Source organism: Mustelus asterias, chromosome 20, assembly GCF_964213995.1.
Source record: "Mustelus asterias chromosome 20, sMusAst1.hap1.1, whole genome shotgun sequence".
NCBI classification, from domain to species: domain Eukaryota; kingdom Metazoa; phylum Chordata; class Chondrichthyes; order Carcharhiniformes; family Triakidae; genus Mustelus; species Mustelus asterias.
In genome coordinates, this window is record NC_135820.1 from 6984752 (window position 1) to 7004291 (window position 19540).

The following is a 19540-nucleotide window of genomic DNA, read 5'->3' on the forward strand; positions in this document are numbered from 1 at the left end:
GTACGTGTGAGTTTGCCCCTATAGTACGTGTCTGTTTGCCCCTGTAGTACTTGTCACTTTGCCCCTGTTGTACTTGTCAGTTTGCCCCTATAGTACGTGTCAGTTTGCCCCTATAGTACATGTCAGTTTGCCCCTATAGCACGTCAGTTTGCCCCTATAGTACGTGTCAATTTGCCCCATAGTACGTGTCAATTAGCCCCTATAGTACGTGTCAATTACCCCCTAGAGTACGTGTCAGTTTGACCGTCTAGTACGTGTCAGTTTGTCCCTATAGTACGTGTCAGTTTGCCCGTATAGTACGTTTCAGTTTGCCCCTATAATACCTGTCAGTTTGCCCCGATTGTACGTTTCAGTTTGCCCCTATAGTACGTGTCAGTTTGCTCCTATCGTACGTGTCAGTTTGCCCCTATAGTACGTGTCAGTTTGCCCCTATAGTACGTGTCAGTTTGCCCCTATAGTACGTTTCAGTTTGCCCCTATAGTACGGGTCCGTTTGCCCCTATCGTACGTGTCAGTTTGCTCCTATAGCACGTGTCAGTTTGCCCCTGTAGTACGTGTCAGTTTGCTCCTATAGTACGTGTCACTTTGCCCCTATTGAACGTGTCAGTTTGCCCCTATAGTACGTGTCAGTTTGCCCCTATAGTACGTGTCAGTTTGCCCCTGTTGTACGTGTCAGTTTGCCCCTATGGTACGTGTCAGTTTGCCCCAATCGCACATGTCATTTTCCCCTATAGCACGTCAGTTTGCCCCGACAGTACGTGTCAGTTTGCCCCATAGTACGTGTCAATTAGCCCCGATAGTACGTGTCGGTTTACCCCTATAGTACGTGTCAGTTTGACCGTGTAGTACGTTTCAGTTTCCCCCTATAGTACGTGTCAGTTTGCCCCTATAGTAAGTGTCAGTTTGCCCCTATAGTTCGTGTCAGTTTGCCCCTATAGGACGTGTCAGTTTGCCCCTATAGTACGTGTCAGTTTGCCCCTATAGTACGTGTCAGTTTGCCCCTATAGTACGTGTCAGTTTGCTCCTATAGTACGGGTCAGTTGGCCGCTATAGCACGTGTCAGTTTGCCCCTACAGTACGTGTCCGTTTGCCCCTATAGTACGTGTCAGTTTGCCCCTATAGTACGTGTCAGTTTGCTCCTATAATACGTGTCAGTTTGCCCCTATAGTACGTGTCAGTTTGCTCCTATAATACGTGTCAGTTTGCCCCTATAGTACGTGTCAGTTTGCTCCTATAATACGTGTCAGTTTGCCCCTACAGTACGTGTCCGTTTGCCCCTATAGTACGTGTCAGTTTGCCCCTATAGTACGTGTCAGTTTGCTCCTATAATACGTGTCAGTTTGCCCCTATAGCACGTGTCAGTTTGCCCCTATAGTACGTGTCAGTTTGCTCCTGTAATACGTGTCAGTTTGCCCCTATAGTACGTGTCAGTTTGTCCCTATAGCACATGTCAGTTTGCCCCTATAGCACGTGTCAGTTTGCCCCTATAGTACGTGTCAGTTTGCTCCTATCGTACGTGTCAGTTTGCCCCTATAGTACGTGTCAGTTTGCCCCTATTGGACGTGTCGGTTTGCCCCTATAATACGTGTCAGGTTGCCCCTATAGTACTTGTCAGTTTGCCCCGGTAGTACGTGTCAGTTTGCCCCTATAGTACGTGTCAGTTTGTTCCTATAGAACGTGCCAGTTTACCGCTATAGTACGCGTCAGTTTGCCCCGATAGTACGTGTCAGTTTGTTCCTGTAGTACGTGCCAGTTTACCGCTATAGTACGCGTCAGTTTGCTCCTATAGTACGTGTCAATTTGCCCCTATAGTACGTGTCAGTTTGCCCCTATAGTACGTGTCAGTTTGCCCCGATAGTATGTGTCAGTTTGCCCCTATAGTACGTGTCAGTTTGCCCCTACAGTACGTGTCAGTTTGCCCCTATAGTACGTGTCCATTTGCCCCTATAGTACGTGTCAGTTTGTCCCTATAGTACGTGTCAATAAGTCCCTATAGTACGTGTCGGTTTACCCCTATAGTACGTGTCAGTTTGCCCCTATAGGACGTTTCAGTTGGCCCCTATAGTACCGGTCAGTTTGCCCCTATAGTACGTGTCGGGTTGTCCCTATAGTACGTGTCAGTTTGCCCCTATCATACGTGTCAGTTTGTCCCTATAGTACGTGTCAGTTTGCCCCTATAGTACGTGTCAGTTAGCCCCTCTCGTACGTGTCTGTTTGCCCGTATAGTATGTGTCAGTTTGCCCCTATAGTACGTGTCAGTTTGCCCCAATAGTACGTGTCAGTTTGCCCCTATAGTACGTGTCAGTTTGCCCCTATAGTACGTGTCAGTTTGCCCCGATAGTACGTTTCAGTTTGCCCCTATAGTACGTGTCAGTTTGCCCCTATCGTACGTGTCAGTTTGCCCCTATAGTACGGGTCAGTTTGCCCCAAAATGAAGTGTCAGTTTGCCCCTATAGTACGTGTCAGTTTGCCCCTATAGTACGTGTCAGTTTGCCCCTATAGTACGTTTCAGTTTGCCCCTATAGTACGGGTCCGTTTGCCCCTATAGTACTTGTCAGTTTGCCCCTATAGTACGTGTCAGTTTGCTCCTATAGTGCGTGTCCGTTTGTCCCTATAGTACGTGTCAGTTTGCCCCTATAGTACGTGTCAGTTTGCCCCTATAGCACGTGTCAGTTTGCCCCTATAGCACGTGTCAGTTTGCCCCTGTAGTACGTGTCACTTTGCCCCTATTGTACGTGTCAGTTTGCCCCTATAGTACGTGTCAGTTTGCCCCTATAGTACGTTTCAGTTTGCCCCTATAGTACGTGTCAGTTTGCCCCTGTTGTACGTGTCAGTTTGCCCCTATGGTACGTGTCAGTTTGCCCCTATGGTACGTGTCAGTTTGCCCCAATAGCACATGTCATTTTCCCCTATAGCACATCAGTTTGCCGCTACAGTACGTGTCAGTTTGCCCCATAGAACGTGTCAATTAGCCCCTATAGTACGTGTCGGTTTACCCCTATAGAACGTGTCAGTTTGACCGTATAGTCCGTGTCAGTTTGTCCCTATAGTACGTGTCAGTTTGCCCGTATCGTACGTTTCAGTTTGCCCCTATAGTACGTGTCAGTTTGCTCCTATAATACGTGTCAGTTTGTCCCTATAGTACGTGTCAGTTTGTCCCTATAGTACGTGTCAGTTTGCCTCTATAGTAAGTGTCAGTTTGCCCCTATAGTTCGTGTCAGTTTGTCCCTATAGTACGTGTCAGTTTGCCCCTATAGTACCTGTCAGTTTGCCCCTATAGTACGTGTCAGTTTGCCCCTATCGTACGTGTCAGTTTGCCCCTATACTACGTGTCAGTTTGCCCCTATAGTACGTGTCAGTTTGCCCCTATAGTACGTGTCAGTTTGCTCCTATAATACGTGTCAGTTTGTCCCTATAGTACGTGTCAGTTTGTCCCTATAGTACGTGTCAGTTTGCCTCTATAGTAAGTGTCAGTTTGCCCCTATAGTTCGTGTCAGTTTGTCCCTATAGTACGTGTCAGTTTGCCCCTATAGTACGTGTCAGTTTGTCCCTATAGTACGTGTCAGTTTGCTCCTATAATACGTGTCAGTTTGTCCCTATAGTACGTGTCAGTTTGTCCCTATAGTACGTGTCAGTTTGCCTCTATAGTAAGTGTCAGTTTGCCCCTATAGTTCGTGTCAGTTTGTCCCTATAGTACGTGTCAGTTTGCCCCTATCGTACGTGTCAGTTTGCCCCTATACTACGTGTCAGTTTGCCCCTATAGTACGTGTCAGTTTGCCCCTATAGTACGTGTCAGTTTGCTCCTATAATACGTGTCAGTTTGTCCCTATAGTACGTGTCAGTTTGTCCCTATAGTACGTGTCAGTTTGCCTCTATAGTAAGTGTCAGTTTGCCCCTATAGTTCGTGTCAGTTTGTCCCTATAGTACGTGTCAGTTTGCCCCTATAGTACGTGTCAGTTTGTCCCTATAGTACGTGTCAGTTTGCCCCTATAGTACGTGTCAGTTTGCCCCTATAGTACGTGTCAGTTTGTCCCTATAGTACGTGTCAGTTTGCCTCTATAGTAAGTGTCAGTTTGCCCCTATAGTACGTGTCAGTTTGCCCCAATAGTACGTGTCAGTTTGTCCCTATAGTACGTGTCAGTTTGTCCCTATAGTACGTGTCAGTTTGTCCCTATAGCACGTGTCAGTTTGCCCCTATAGTACGTGTCAGTTTGCTCCTACAGTACGTGTCCGTTTGCCCCTATAGTACGTGTCAGTTTGCCCCTATAGTACGTGTCAGTTTGCCCCTATAGCACGTGTCAGTTTGCCCCTATAGCACGTGTCAGTTTGCTCCTACAGTACGTGTCCGTTTGCCCCTATAGTACGTGTCAGTTTGCCCCTATAGTACGTGTCAGTTTGCTCCTATAGTACCTGTCCGTTTGCCCCTATAGCACGTGTCAGTTTGCCCCTATAGTACGTGTCAGTTTGCTCCTATAATACGTGTCAGTTTGCCCCTATAGCACGTGTCAGTTTGCCCCTATAGTACGTGTCAGTTTGTTCCTATAGTACGTGCCAGTTTGCCGCGATAGTACGCGTCAGTTTGCCCCGATAGTACGTGTCAGTTTTCCCCTATAGCACGTGTCAGTTTGTCCCTCTAGTACCTGTCAGTTTGCTCCCATAGTACGTGTCAGTTTGCCCCTATAGTACGTGTCCGTTTGCCCCTATAGTACGTGTCAGTTTGCCCCTACAGTACGTGTCAGTTTGCCCCTATAGTATGTGTCCATTTGCCCCTATAGTACGTGTCAGTTTGTCCCTATAGTACGTGTCAATTAGCCCCTATAGTACGTGTCGGTTTACCCCTATAGTCCGTGTCAGTTTGCCCCTATAGTACGTTTCAGTTGGCCCCTATAGTACCGGTCAGTTTGCCCCTATAGTACGTGTCGGTTTGTCCCTATAGTACGTTTCAGTTGGCCCCTATAGGACCTGTCAGTTTGCTCCTATAGTCCGTGTCAGTTTGCCCCTATAGTCCGTGTCAGTTTTCCCCTATAGTACCTGTCAGTTTGCTCCTATAGTACGTGTCAGTTTGCCCGTATAGTACGTTTCAGTTTACCCCTATAGTACGTTTCAGTTTGCCCCTATAGTACGTGTCAGTTTGCTCCTATAGTACGTGTCAGTTTGCCCCTATAGTACGTGTCAGTTTGCCCCTATAGTACGTGTCAGTTTCCCCCGATAGTACGTGTCAGTTTGCTCCTCTTGTATGTGTCAGTTTCCCCCGATAGTACGTGTCAGTTTGCTCCTATAGTACGTGTCAGTTTCCCCCGATAGTACGTGTCAGTTTGCTACTATAGTCCGTGTCAGTTTGCCCCTATAGTACGTGTCAGTTTGCCCCTATAGTACGTGTCAGTTTGCTCCTATAGTACGTGTCAGTTTGCCCCTATAGTACGTGTCAGTTTGCCCCTGTTGAACGTGTCAGTTTGCCCCTATAGTACGTGTCAGTTTGCCCCTATAGTACGTGTGAGTTTGCCCCTATAGTACGTGTCTGTTTGCCCCTGTAGTACGTGTCACTTTGCCCCTGTTGTACTTGTCAGTTTGCCCCTATAGTACGTGTCAGTTTGCCCCTATAGTACGTGTCAGTGTGCCCCAATAGCACATGTCAGTTTGCCCCTATAGCACGTCAGTTTGCCCCTATAGTACGTGTCAATTTGCCCCATAGTACGTGTCAATTAGCCCCTATAGTACGTGTCAATTACCCCCTAGAGTACGTGTCAGTTTGACCGTCTAGTACGTGTCAGTTTGTCCCTATAGTACGTGTCAGTTTGCCCGTATAGTACGTTTCAGTTTGCCCCTATAATACCTGTCAGTTTGCCCCGATTGTACGTTTCAGTTTGCCCCTATAGTACGTGTCAGTTTGCTCCTATCGTACGTGTCAGTTTGCCCCTATAGTACGTGTCAGTTTGCTCCTCTAGTACGTGTCAGTTTGCCCCTATAGTACGTGTCAGTTTGCCCCTATAGTACGTGTCAGTTTGCCCCTACAGTACGTGTCAGTTTGCTCCTATAGTACGTGTCAGTTTGCCCCTATAGCACGTGTCAGTTTGCCCCTATAGTACGTGTCAGTTTGCCCCTATAGTACGTGTCAGTTTGCCCCTATAGTACGTTTCAGTTTGCCCCTATAGTACGGGTCCGTTTGCCCCTATCGTACGTGTCAGTTTGCTCCTATAGCACGTGTCAGTTTGCCCCTGTAGTACGTGTCAGTTTGCTCCTATAGTACGTGTCACTTTGCCCCTATTGAACGTGTCAGTTTGCCCCTATAGTACGTGTCAGTTTGCCCCTATAGTACGTGTCAGTTTGCCCCTGTTGTACGTGTCAGTTTGCCCCTATGGTACGTGTCAGTTTGCCCCAATCGCACATGTCATTTTCCCCTTTAGCACGTCAGTTTGCCCCGACAGTACGTGTCCGTTTGCCCCATAGTACGTGTCAATTAGCCCCGATAGTACGTGTCGGTTTACCCCTATAGTACGTGTCAGTTTGACCGTGTAGTACGTTTCAGTTTCCCCCTATAGTACGTGTCAGTTTGCCCCTATAGTAAGTGTCAGTTTGCCCCTATAGTTCGTGTCAGTTTGCCCCTATAGGACGTGTCAGTTTGCCCCTATAGTCCGTGTCAGTTTGCCCCTATAGTACGTGTCAGTTTGCCCCTATAGTACGTGTCAGTTTGCTCCTATAGTACGGGTCAGTTTGCCGCTATAGCACGTGTCAGTTTGCCCCTACAGTACGTGTCCGTTTGCCCCTATAGTACGTGTCAGTTTGCCCGTATAGTACGTGTCAGTTTGCTCCTATAATACGTGTCAGTTTGCCCCTATAGTACGTGTCAGTTTGCTCCTATAATACGTGTCAGTTTGCCCCTATAGTACGTGTCAGTTTGCTCCTATAATACGTGTCAGTTTGCCCCTACAGTACGTGTCCGTTTGCCCCTATAGTACGTGTCAGTTTGCCCCTATAGTACGTGTCAGTTTGCTCCTATAATACGTGTCAGTTTGCCCCTATAGCACGTGTCAGTTTGCCCCTATAGTACGTGTCAGTTTGCTCCTATAATACGTGTCAGTTTGCCCCTATAGTACGTGTCAGTTTGTCCCTATAGCACGTCAGTTTGCCCCTATAGCACGTGTCAGTTTGCCCCTATAGTACGTGTCAGTTTGCTCCTATCGTACGTGTCAGTTTGCCCCTATAGTACGTGTCAGTTTGCCCCTATTGGACGTGTCGGTTTGCCCCTATAATACGTGTCAGGTTGCCCCTATAGTACTTGTCAGTTTGCCCCGGTAGTACGTGTCAGTGTGCCCCTATAGTACGTGTCAGTTTGTTCCTATAGAACGTGCCAGTTTACCGCTATAGTACGCGTCAGTTTGCCCCGATAGTACGTGTCAGTTTGTTCCTGTAGTACGTGCCAGTTTACCGCTATAGTACGCGTCAGTTTGCTCCTATAGTACGTGTCAATTTGCCCCTATAGTACGTGTCAGTTTGCCCCTATAGTACGTGTCAGTTGGCCCCGATAGTATGTGTCAGTTTGCCCCTATAGTACGTGTCAGTTTGCCCCTACAGTACGTGTCAGTTTGCCCCTATAGTACGTGTCCATTTGCCCCTATAGTACGTGTCAGTTTGTCCCTATAGTACGTGTCAATAAGCCCCTATAGTACGTGTCGGTTTACCCCTATAGTACGTGTCAGTTTGCCCCTATAGGACGTTTCAGTTGGCCCCTATAGTACCGGTCAGTTTGCCCCTATAGTACGTGTCGGGTTGTCCCTATAGTACGTGTCAGTTTGCCCCTATCATACGTGTCAGTTTGCCCCTATAGTACGTGTCAGTTTGCCCCTATAGTACGTGTCAGTTTGCCCCTCTCGTACGTGTCTGTTTGCCCGTATAGTATGTGTCAGTTTGCCCCTATAGCACGTGTCAGTTTGCCCCTATAGTACGTGTCAGTTTGCCCCTATAGTACGTGTCAGTTTGCCCCTATAGTACGTGTCAGTTTGCCCCGATAGTACGTTTCAGTTTGCCCCTATAGTACGTGTCAGTTTGCCCCTATCGTACGTGTCAGTTTGCCCCTATAGTACGGGTCAGTTTGCCCCTAAATGAAGTGTCAGTTTGCCCCTATAGTACGTGTCAGTTTGCCCCTATAGTACGTGTCAGTTTGCCCCTATAGTACGTTTCAGTTTGCCCCTATAGTACGGGTCCGTTTGCCCCTATAGTACTTGTCAGTTTGCCCCTATAGTACGTGTCAGTTTGCTCCTATAGTGCGTGTCCGTTTGTCCCTATAGTACGTGTCAGTTTGCCCCTATAGTACGTGTCAGTTTGCCCCTATAGCACGTGTCAGTTTGCCCCTATAGCACGTGTCAGTTTGCCCCTGTAGTACGTGTCACTTTGCCCCTATTGTACGTGTCAGTTTGCCCCTATAGTACGTGTCAGTTTGCCCCTATAGTACGTTTCAGTTTGCCCCTATAGTACGTGTCAGTTTGCCCCTGTTGTACGTGTCAGTTTGCCCCTATGGTACGTGTCAGTTTGCACCTATGGTACGTGTCAGTTTGCCCCAATAGCACGTCATTTTCCCCTATAGCACGTCAGTTTGCCCCGACAGTACGTGTCAGTTTGCCCCATAGTACGTGTCAATTAGCCCCTATAGTACGTGTCGGTTTACCCCTATAGTACGTGTCAGTTTGACCGTGTCGTACGTGTCAGTTTGTCCCTATAGTACGTGTCAGTTTGCCCGTATAGTGCGTTTCAGTTTCCCCCTATAGTACGTGTCAGTTTGCCCCTATAGTAAGTGTCAGTTTGCCCCTATAGTTCGTGTCAGTTTGCCCCTATAGTACGTGTCAGTTTGCTCCTATAGAACGGGTCAGTTTGCCGCTATAGCACGTGTCAGTTTGCCCCTACAGTACGTGTCCGTTTGCCCCTATAGTACGTGTCAGTTTGCCCCTATAGCACGTGTCAGTTTGCCCCTATAGCACGTGTCAGTTTGCCCCTATAGTACGTGTCAGTTTGCCCCTATAGTACGTGTCAGTTTGCCCCTATAGTACGTGTCAGTTTGCCCCTATAGTACGTGTCAGTTTGCCCCTATAGTACGTGTCAGTTTGCCCCTATAGTACGTTTCAGTTTGCTCCTATAATCCGTGTCAGTTTGCCCCTATAGTACGTGTCAGTTTGTCCCTATAGCACGTGTCAGTTTGCCCCTATAGTACGTGTCAGTTTGCTCCTATCGTACGTGTCAGTTTGCCCCTATAGTACGTGTCAGTTTGCCCCTATTGGACGTGTCGGTTTGCCCCTATAATACGTGTCAGGTTGCCCCTATAGTACTTGTCAGTTTGCCCCGGTAGTACGTGTCAGTTTGCCCCTATAGTACGTGTCAGTTTGCCCCTATCATACGTGTCAGTTTGCCCCTATAGTACGTGTCAGTTTGCCCCTATAGTACGTGTCAGTTTGCCCCTATAGTACGTGTCTGTTTGCCCCTATAGTATGTGTCAGTTTGCCCCTATAGTACGTGTCAGTTTGCCCCTATAGTACGTGTCAGTTCGCCCCTATAGTACGTGTCAGTTTGCCCCTATCGTACGTGTCAGTTTGCCCGTATAGGACGTGTCAGTTTGCCCCTATAGGACGTGTCAGTTTGCCCCTATAGGACGCGTCTGTTTGCCCCTATAGGACGTGTCAGTTTGCCCGTATAGGACGTGTCAGTTTGCCCCTATAGGATGTGTCAGTTTGCCCCTGTAGTATGTGTCAGGTTTTCCCCCATAGTACGTGTCGGTTTGCCCCTATAGCACGTGTCAGTTTGCCCCTATAGGACGCGTCAGTTTGCCCCTATAGTATGTGTCAGGTTTTCCCCCATAGTACGTGTCGGTTTGCCCCTATAGTACGTGTCAGTTTGCTCCTATAGTACGTGTCAGTTTGCCCCTATAGTACGTGTCAGTTTGCCCCTATAGTACGTGTCAGTTTGCCCCTATAGTACCTGTCAGTTTGCCCCTATAGTACCTGTCAGTTTGCCCCTATAGTACGTATCAGTTTGCCCCTATAGTACGTGCCAGTTTGCCCCTATAGTACGTGTCAGTTTGCCCCTATAGTACGTGTCAGTGTGCCCCTATAGTACGTGTCATTTTGCCCCTATAGCACGTGTCAGTTTGCCCCTATAGTACCTGTCAGTTTGCCCCTATAGTACCTGTCAGTTTGCCCCTATAGTACCTGTCAGTTTGCCCCTATAGTACGTGTCAGTTTGCCCCTATAGTACGTGCCAGTTTGCCCCTATAGGACGTGTCAGTTTGCCCCTATAGGACGTGTCAGTTTGCCCCTGCAGTATACGTCAGTTTGCCCCTATAGTTTGTGTCAGGTTTTCCCCCATAGTACGTGTCAGTTTGCCCCTATAGCACGTGTCAGTTTGCCCCTATAGTACGTTTCAGTTTGCCCCTATAGGACGTGTCAGTTTGCCCCTATAGGACGTGTCAGTTTGCCCCTATAGTATGTGTCAGGTTTTCCCCCATAGTACGTGTCGGTTTGCCCCTATAGCACGTGTCAGTTTGCCCCTATAGTACGTGTCAGTTTGCCCCTATAGTACGTGTCAGTTTGCCCCTATAGGACGTGTCAGTTTGTCCCTATAGTACGTGTCAGTTTGCCCCTATAGTACGTGTCAGTTTGCCCCTATAGTACGTGTCAGTTTGCCCCTATAGTACGTGTCTGTTTGCCCCTATAGTATGTGTCAGTTTGCCCCTATAGTACGTGTCAGTTTGCCCCTATAGTACGTGTCAGTTTGCCCCTATAGTACGTGTCAGTTTGCCCCTATAGTACGTGTCAGTTTGCCCCTATCGTACGTGTCAGTTTGCCCCTATAGTACGTGTCAGTTTGCCCCGATAGTATGTGTCAGTTTGCCCCTATAGTACGTGTCAGTTTGCCCGTATAGGACGTGTCAGTTTGCCCCTATAGGACGTGTCAGTTTGCCCCTATAGGACGCGTCAGTTTGCCCCTATAGGACGTGTCAGTTTGCCTGTATAGGACGTGTCAGTTTGCCCCTATAGGATGTGTCAGTTTGCCCCTATAGGACGCGTCAGTTTGCCCCTATAGGACGTGTCAGTTTGCCCCTATAGGACGCGTCAGTTTGCCCCTGTAGTATGTGTCAGGTTTTCCCCCATAGTACGTGTCGGTTTGCCCCTATAGCACGTGTCAGTTTGCCCCTATAGGACGCGTCAGTTTGCCCCTATAGTATGTGTCAGGTTTTCCCCCATAGTACGTGTCGGTGTGCCCCTATAGTACGTGTCAGTTTGCTCCTATAGTACGTGTCAGTTTGCCCCTATAGTACGTGTCAGTTTGCCCCTATAGTACGTGTCAGTTTGCCCCTATAGTACCTGTCAGTTTGCCCCTATAGTACCTGTCAGTTTGCCCCTATAGTACGTATCAGTTTGCCCCTATAGTACGTGCCAGTTTGCCCCTATAGTACGTGTCAGTTTGCCCCTATAGTACGTGTCAGTTTGCCCCTATAGTACGTGTCATTTTGCCCCTATAGTACGTGTCAGTTTGCCCCTATAGTACCTGTCAGTTTGCCCCTATAGTACCTGTCAGTTTGCCCCTATAGTACCTGTCAGTTTGCCCCTATAGTACGTGTCAGTTTGCCCCTATAGTACGTGCCAGTTTGCCCCTATAGGACGTGTCAGTTTGCCCCTATAGGACGTGTCAGTTTGCCCCTACAGTATACGTCAGTTTGCCCCTATAGTTTGTGTCAGGTTTTCCCCCATAGTATGTGTCAGTTTGCCCCTATAGCACGTGTCAGTTTGCCCCTATAGTACGTTTCAGTTTGCCCCTATAGGACGTGTCAGTTTGCCCCTATAGGACGTGTCAGTTTGCCCCTATAGTATGTGTCAGGTTTTCCCCCATAGTACGTGTCGGTTTGCCCCTATAGCACGTGTCAGTTTGCCCCTATAGTACGTGTCAGTTTGCCCCTATAGTACGTGTCAGTTTGCCCCTATAGGACGTGTCAGTTTGTCCCTATAGTACGTGTCAGTTTGCCCCTATAGTACGTGTCAGTTTGCCCCTATAGTACGTGTCAGTTTGCCCCTATAGTTCGTGTCAGTTTGCCCCTATAGTACGTGTCAGTTTGCCCCTGTTGTACGTGACAGTTTGCCCCTATAGTACGTGTCAGTTTGCCCCTGTTGTACATGTCGGTTTGCCCCCATCGTACGTGTCAGTTTGCCCCTATAGCACCTGTCGGTTTGCCCCCATAGTACGTGTCAGTTTGCCCCTATAGTACGAGGCTCCCAAGGTGTAGGAAATAAAAAGTTTTAAGTTTATTTATTAGTGTCACAAGTCGGCTTACATTAACACTGCAATGAAGTTACTGTGAAAATCCCCGCGTCGCCACACTCCAGCACCTGTTCGGGTACACTGAGGAAGAATTTAGCACTGCCAATGCACCCTAACCAACATGGTTTTCAGACTGAGAGGGGAAACCGGAGCACCAGTTGGAAAACCCCACAGACACGGGAAGAATGTGCAAAACTCCACACAGACAGTGACCCAAGGTCAGAATTGAACCCGGGTCCCTGGTGCCGTGAGGAAACAACGCGAACCACTGTGCCATTCCACCTCTGTACTGTGTGCCAGTTTGCCCCCGCAGTGCCAGTCTCTGCCCCGGAGTCATGCAGTCTCCCCAACGGTGCTGCCAGCTTCTCCCGGGCATGTCAGCCTCCCCCCGTCGTGGCGCCAACCTCCGTCCCTGTAGTAGTGCCAGACTCCGCCCCTGTAGTGCCAGCCTCTCCCCCCCCATATTAGTGCCAGCCTCCCCCCTCTGCAGTTCCAGCCTCGCCCATGGTAGTGCCAGCCTCGCCCCCAGTCGTGCCAGCCTACCCCCCAGTAGTGCCAGCCTCGCCCCCAGTAGTGCCAGCCTCGCCCCCAGTAGTGCCAGCCTCGCCCCCAGTAGTGCCAGCCTACCCCCCAGTAGTGCCAGCCTACCCCCCAGTAGTGCCAGCCTCCCTCATGGTAGTGCCAGCCTCCCCCCGGTAGTGCCAGCCTTCCCCCCCAGTAGTGCCAGCCTTCCCCCCCAGTAGTGCCAGCCTTCCCCCCCAGTAGTGCCAGCCTACGCCCCAGTAGTGCCATCCTACCCCCCAGTAGTGCCAGCCTACCCCCCAGTAGTGCCAGCCTACTCCCCCAGTAGTGCCAGCCTACTCCCCCAGTAGTGCCAGCCTACCCCCCAGTAGTGCCAGCCTACCCCCCAGTAGTGCCAGCCTACCCCCCCAGTAGTGCCAGCCTATCTCCCCAGTAGTGCCAGCCTACCCTCCCAGTAGTGCCAGCCTCGCCCCCAGTAGTGCCAGCCTCCGCCCCCGTGTAGTAGTGCCAGCCTCCGCCCCCCTGTAGTGCCAGCCTCCCCCATGGTAGTGCCACCCTCCCCCATGGTAGTGCCAGCCTCCCCCATGGTAGTGCCAGCCTCCCTCATGGTAGTGCCAGCCTCCCCCATGGTAGTGCCAGCCTCCCCCATGGTAGTGCCAGCCTCCCCCATGGTAGTGCCAGCCTCCCCCATGGTAGTGCCAGCCTCCCCCATGGTAGTGCCAGCCTCCCCCATGGTAGTGCCAGCCTCCCCCTGTAGTGCCAGCCTCCCCCTGTAGTGCCAGCCTCCCCCTGTAGTGCCAGCCTCCCCCTGTAGTGCCAGCCTCCCCCTGTAGTGCCAGCCTCCCCCTGTAGTGCCAGCCTCCCCCCCTGTAGTGCCAGCCTCTCCCCCCCCTGTAGTGCCAGCCTCTCCCCCCCCTGTAGTGCCAGCCTCTCCCCCCCCCTGTAGTGCCAGCCTCTCCCCCCGGTAGTGCCAGCCTCCGCCCTCAGTAGTGCCAGCCTCTCCCCCATGGTAGTGCCAGCCTCTCCCCCATGGTAGTGCCAGCCTCTCCCCCATGGTAGTGCCAGCCTCTCCCCCATGGTAGTGCCAGCCTCTCCCCCATGGTAGTGCCAGCCTCTCCCCCATGGTAGTGCCAGCCTCTCCCCCATGGTAGTGCCAGCCTCCCCCCCATGGTAGTGCCAGCCTCCCCCATGGTAGTGCCAGCCTCCCCCATGGTAGTGCCAGCCTCCCCCATGGTAGTGCCAGCCTCCCCCCCTGTAGTGCCAGCCTCCCCCCCCTGTAGTGCCAGCCTCCCCCCCCTGTAGTGCCAGCCTCCCCCCCTGTAGTGCCAGCCTCCCCCCCTGTAGTGCCAGCCTCTCCCCCCCTGTAGTGCCAGCCTCTCCCCCCCCTGTAGTGCCAGCCTCTCCCCCCCCTGTAGTGCCAGCCTCTCCCCCCCCTGTAGTGCCAGCCTCTCCCCCCCTGTAGTGCCAGCCTCTCCCCCCCCCTGTAGTGCCAGCCTCCCCCATGGTAGTGCCAGCCTCCCCCCTGTAGTAGTGCCAGCCTCCCCCCCCCCCCCCTCCTGTAGTAGTGCCAGCCTCCCCCCTCTGCAGTGTCAGCCTCCCCCCCTGTAGTAGTGCCAGCCTCTCCCCCCCCCACAGTAGTAGTGCCAGCCTCCCCCCCCCCCCCCCCCGTAGTAGTGCTGAGTAAGGCTGGCTTTGACCAGGCTGACAGGTACTCACCGGGCTGTGTGGTTGGTGTTGGGGGCTGGGTGTTGGTGGGTGGGGGGTGTTGGTGCTGCCAGTTGTCCACAGCGGCTGTACTCTGTCAGGCTCCCCCCACACACTCACTCTCTGCCCCTGCCCCTCTCTCTCTCTCTCTCACTGTGGGAAGCCCAGGCTCCAAAATGGTGAATGGAACTGGCCCAGCTGGGGCGCCGACCAATCCCCGGGCTCCCCCCGCCCCTGACTGACAGGACGCCCTGACCAATGGGGGAGGGGGGCATCCCCGTCGGCCGACCAATGGGGCGAGGGTGGGCGGGACCTCCGGCGAACTAAACCAATCAGAGAGACGCAAGGGGGCAATGCCCGCACTGACTGACAGGCGGTTGTAGCCAATGGAGAAAGGCGGCAGCCCCACACCCCGGCCAATGGGATCAAGGTGTGAGGGGGGGGGAAAGCCGGCGCTGACACCAATCAGAGAGCACTACGGAGGGGGCGGGGCCGGCGCTCAGACCAATCAGACAGCACTAGTAGGTGGAGGGGCGTGGCCGTTAGCACTTGTTTACCTGCTGGCCTCCGCGCCTGCGCACAGCTGCCGGGGAAGGAGGAGGCGCCGGAATGTGCAGGGGATGCCGGGGGTTGGAGTCCCGTCATTACGTCACAAACGGAGAGACCCCCGGATGCAACTCGAGGCGCAGCACTACAACTCCCGGCGTGCACCGGGCCTCCATCTCCTCGGGAGAGAAAACACTAGAACATCCCCCTCCCCCCGCCGGGAGAGAAGCTAGTGAGTGAGGGAAAGGGAGGGAATGGCATCTTACATCACTTCACGTCGGTTCCGGGCGACTTATTATGAATCCTCCTCCCCTCTTTCCCCAATTTTTTTTAATGCTCTCGCCTTTGACCTGCTCCGCACTCGCTGATTGAGCCGGCCACAGGGCCTAGCAACAAGGCTGAGCCAATCAGCGGCCCGCGCCCCGCCCATCCGCCGGTTCCCGTGACGGCGGCCCCAGTTGCCAGGTGACGTCACCCGACAGAGGAAGCGCGAGCGGTTGCCAGGCGCCGGGTGTTAGCCAATGGGAGGGCACCCCCACACCCCCGCAGCCTCATTGGCCGGGACCCGCGGGGCTCACCCAATAGCAGCGCAGCGCTGCTGAGGTCAGCGCTCAGTCTCCGGGTTGGGAAAGTCCGGGGGGGAGGGATTCAGAGCCAGCCCGTGACGTCAGGGTGCAGAGGGCCGGCTCTCTGCAGCGCAGGGTGTGAGGCAACTCAGACAGGACACTGACATAGTGATCCTCACACCAATATAATACACTTTACACTGACATAGTGATCCTCACACCAATATAATACACTTTACACTGATATAGTGATCCTTACACTAATATAATAACACTGATATAGTGATCCTTACACTAATATAATTCACTTTACACTCATATAGTGATACTTGCACTAATATAATACACTTTACACTCATATAGTGATCCTTACACGAATATAATATACTTTACACTGATATAGTGATGCTCACACCAATATAATACACTTTACACTGATATAGTGATCTCTACACTAATATAATACACTTTACACTGATATAGTGATCCTTACACTAATATAATACACTTTACACTGATATATTGATCTCTACACCAATACAATACACTTTACACTGATATAGTGATCTCTACACTAATATATTACGCTTTACACTGATATAGTGATCCTTACACTAATATAATATACTTTACACTGATACAGTGATCTCGACACTAATATAATACACTTTACACTGATAGAGTGATCCTTACACGAACATAATACACTTTACACTGACATAGTGATCCTAACACTAATATAATACACTTTACACTGATATAGTGATCCTTACACTAATATAATATACTTTACACTGATATAGTGATCCTTACACTAATATAATACACTTTACACTGATATAGTGATCTCTACACTAATATAATACACTTTACACTGATATAGTGATCCTTACACTAATATAATACACTTTACACTGATATAGTGATACTTACACTAATATAATACACTTTACACTGATATAGTGATCCTTACACTAATATAGTACACTGTACACTGATATAGTGATCTCTACACTAATATAATACACTTTACACTGATATAGTGATCCTTACACTAATATAATGCACTTTACACTGATATAGTGATCCTTACACTAATATACTCTTTACACTGATATAGTGATCCTCACACCAATATAATACACTTTACACTGATATAGCGATCCTTACACTAATATAATACTCTTTACACTGATATAGTGATCCTCACACCAATATAATACACTTTACACTCATATAGTGATACTTGCACTAATATAATACACTTTACACTCATATAGTGATACTTGCACTAATATAATACACTTTACACTCATATAGTGATCCTTACACGAATATAATATACTTTACACTGATATAGTGATGCTCACACCAATATAATACACTTTACACTGATACAGTAATCTCTACACTAATAGAATACACTTTACACTGATATAGTGATCCTTACACTAATATAATACACTTTACACTGATATATTGATCTCTACACCAATATAATACACTTTACACTGATATAGTGATCCCTACACTAATATAATAAGCTTTACACTGATATACTGATCTTTACACTAATATAATACACTTTACACTGATATAGTGATCTCTACACTAATATAATACACTTTACACTGATATGGTGATCCTTACACTAATATAATACACTTTACACTGATAGAGTGATCCTTACACTAATATAATACACTTTACACTGATATAGTGATCTTTACACTAATATAATACACTTTACATTGATATCGTGATCGTTACACTAATATAATACACTTTACACTGATATGGTGATCTTTACACTGATATGATACACTTTACACTGATATGGTGATCTTTACACTGATATGATACACTTTACACGGATATAGTGATCCCTGCACTAATATAATAAGCTTTACACTGATATACTGATCTTTACACTAATATAATACACTTTACACTGATATAGTGATCTCTACACTAATATAATACACTTTACACTGATATGGTGATCCTTACACTAATATAATACACTTTACACTGATATAGTGATCTTTACACTAATATAATACACTTTACATTGATATCGTGATCGTTACACTAATATAATACACTTTACACTGATATGGTGATCTTTACACTGATATGATACACTTTACACGGATATAGTGATCCCTACACTAATATAATAACCTTTACACTGATATACTGATCTTTACACTAATATAATACACTTTACACTGATATAGTGATCTCTACACTAATATAATACACTTTACACTGATATGGTGATCCTTACACTAATATAATACACTTTACACTGATAGAGTGATCCTTACACTAATATAATACACTTTACACTGATAGTGTAATTATATTAGTGTAAGGTTCACTATATCAGTGTAATGTGCATTATATTATTGTGAGGATCACTATATCATAGTGATCCTTACACTAATATAATACACTTTACACTGATATAGTGATCCTTACACTAATATAATACATTTTACACTGATATAGTGATCTCGACACAAAAATAATACACTTTACACTGATATAGTGATCCTTACACTAATATAGTACGCCTTACACTGATATAGTGATCTCTACACTAATATAATACACTTTACACTGATGTAGTGATCCTTACACTAATATAGTACACTTTACATTGATATAGTGATCTCTGCACTAATATAATACACTTTACACTGATATAGTGAACTCGACACTAATATAACACACTTTACACTGATATAGAGATCTCGACACTAATATAATACACTTTACACTGATATAGAGATCTCTACAATAATATAATACACTTTACACTGATATAGTGATCTCGACACTAATATAATACACTTTACACTGATATAGTGATCCTTACACTAATATAATACACTTTACACTGATATAGTGATCTCTGCACTAATATAATACACTTTACACTGATATAGTGATCCTGAGACTAATATAATACACTTTACACTGATATAGTGATCCTTACACTCATGTAATACACTTCGCACTGATATAGTTATCCTTACACTCATATAATACACTTTACACTGATATGGTGACCCCTGCATTAATATAATACATTTTACACTGATATCGTGATCTTTACACTAATATAATACACTTTACACTGATATAGTGGTCCCTGCTAAATATAATACATTTTAGACTGATATTGTGATCTTTACACTAATATAATACACTTTACACTGATATAGTGATCCTTACACTAATATAATACACTTTACACTGACGTAGTGATCTCTACACGAATATAATACACTTTACACTGATATAGTGATCCTTACACTAATATAGTACACCTTACACTGATATAGTGATCTCTACACTAATATAATACACTTTACACTGATGTAGTGATCCTTACACAAATATAATACACTTTACACTGATATAGCGATCTCTGCACTAATATAATACACTTTACACTGATATAGTGATCTCTACACTAATGTAATACACTCGACACTGATAGAGTGATCTCGACACTAATATAATACACTTTACACTGATATAGCCATCCTTACACTAATATAATACACTTTACACTGATATAGTGATCCTTAATCTAATATCATACACTTTACACTGATATAGTGATCTCTACACTAATATAATACACTTTACACTGATATAGTGATCCCTGCATTAATATAATACACTTTACACTGATATGGTGATCTTTACACTGATATGATACACTTTACACGGATATAGTGATCCCTACACTAATATAATAAGCTTTACACTGATATACTGATCTTTACACTAATATAATACACTTTACACTGATATGGTGATCCTTACACTAATATAATACACTTTACACTGATAGAGTGATCCTTACACTAATGTAATACACTTTACA

At 47.7% G+C, this 19540-nt stretch overlaps 1 protein-coding gene across 1 annotated transcript in view; it reads right to left on the reverse strand.

Annotated features, from left to right (window-relative positions):
• Window positions 1-14712, reverse strand: part of LOC144508750 (protein capicua homolog) — a 229349-nt gene extending 214637 nt beyond the window's left edge. The window contains exon 1 of the mRNA XM_078237060.1: window positions 14537-14712. The gene's annotated coding sequence lies outside the window, so the exon portion shown is untranslated. The remainder of the gene's footprint in view (window positions 1-14536) is intronic.
• Window positions 14713-19540: the final 4828 nt, after the last annotated feature.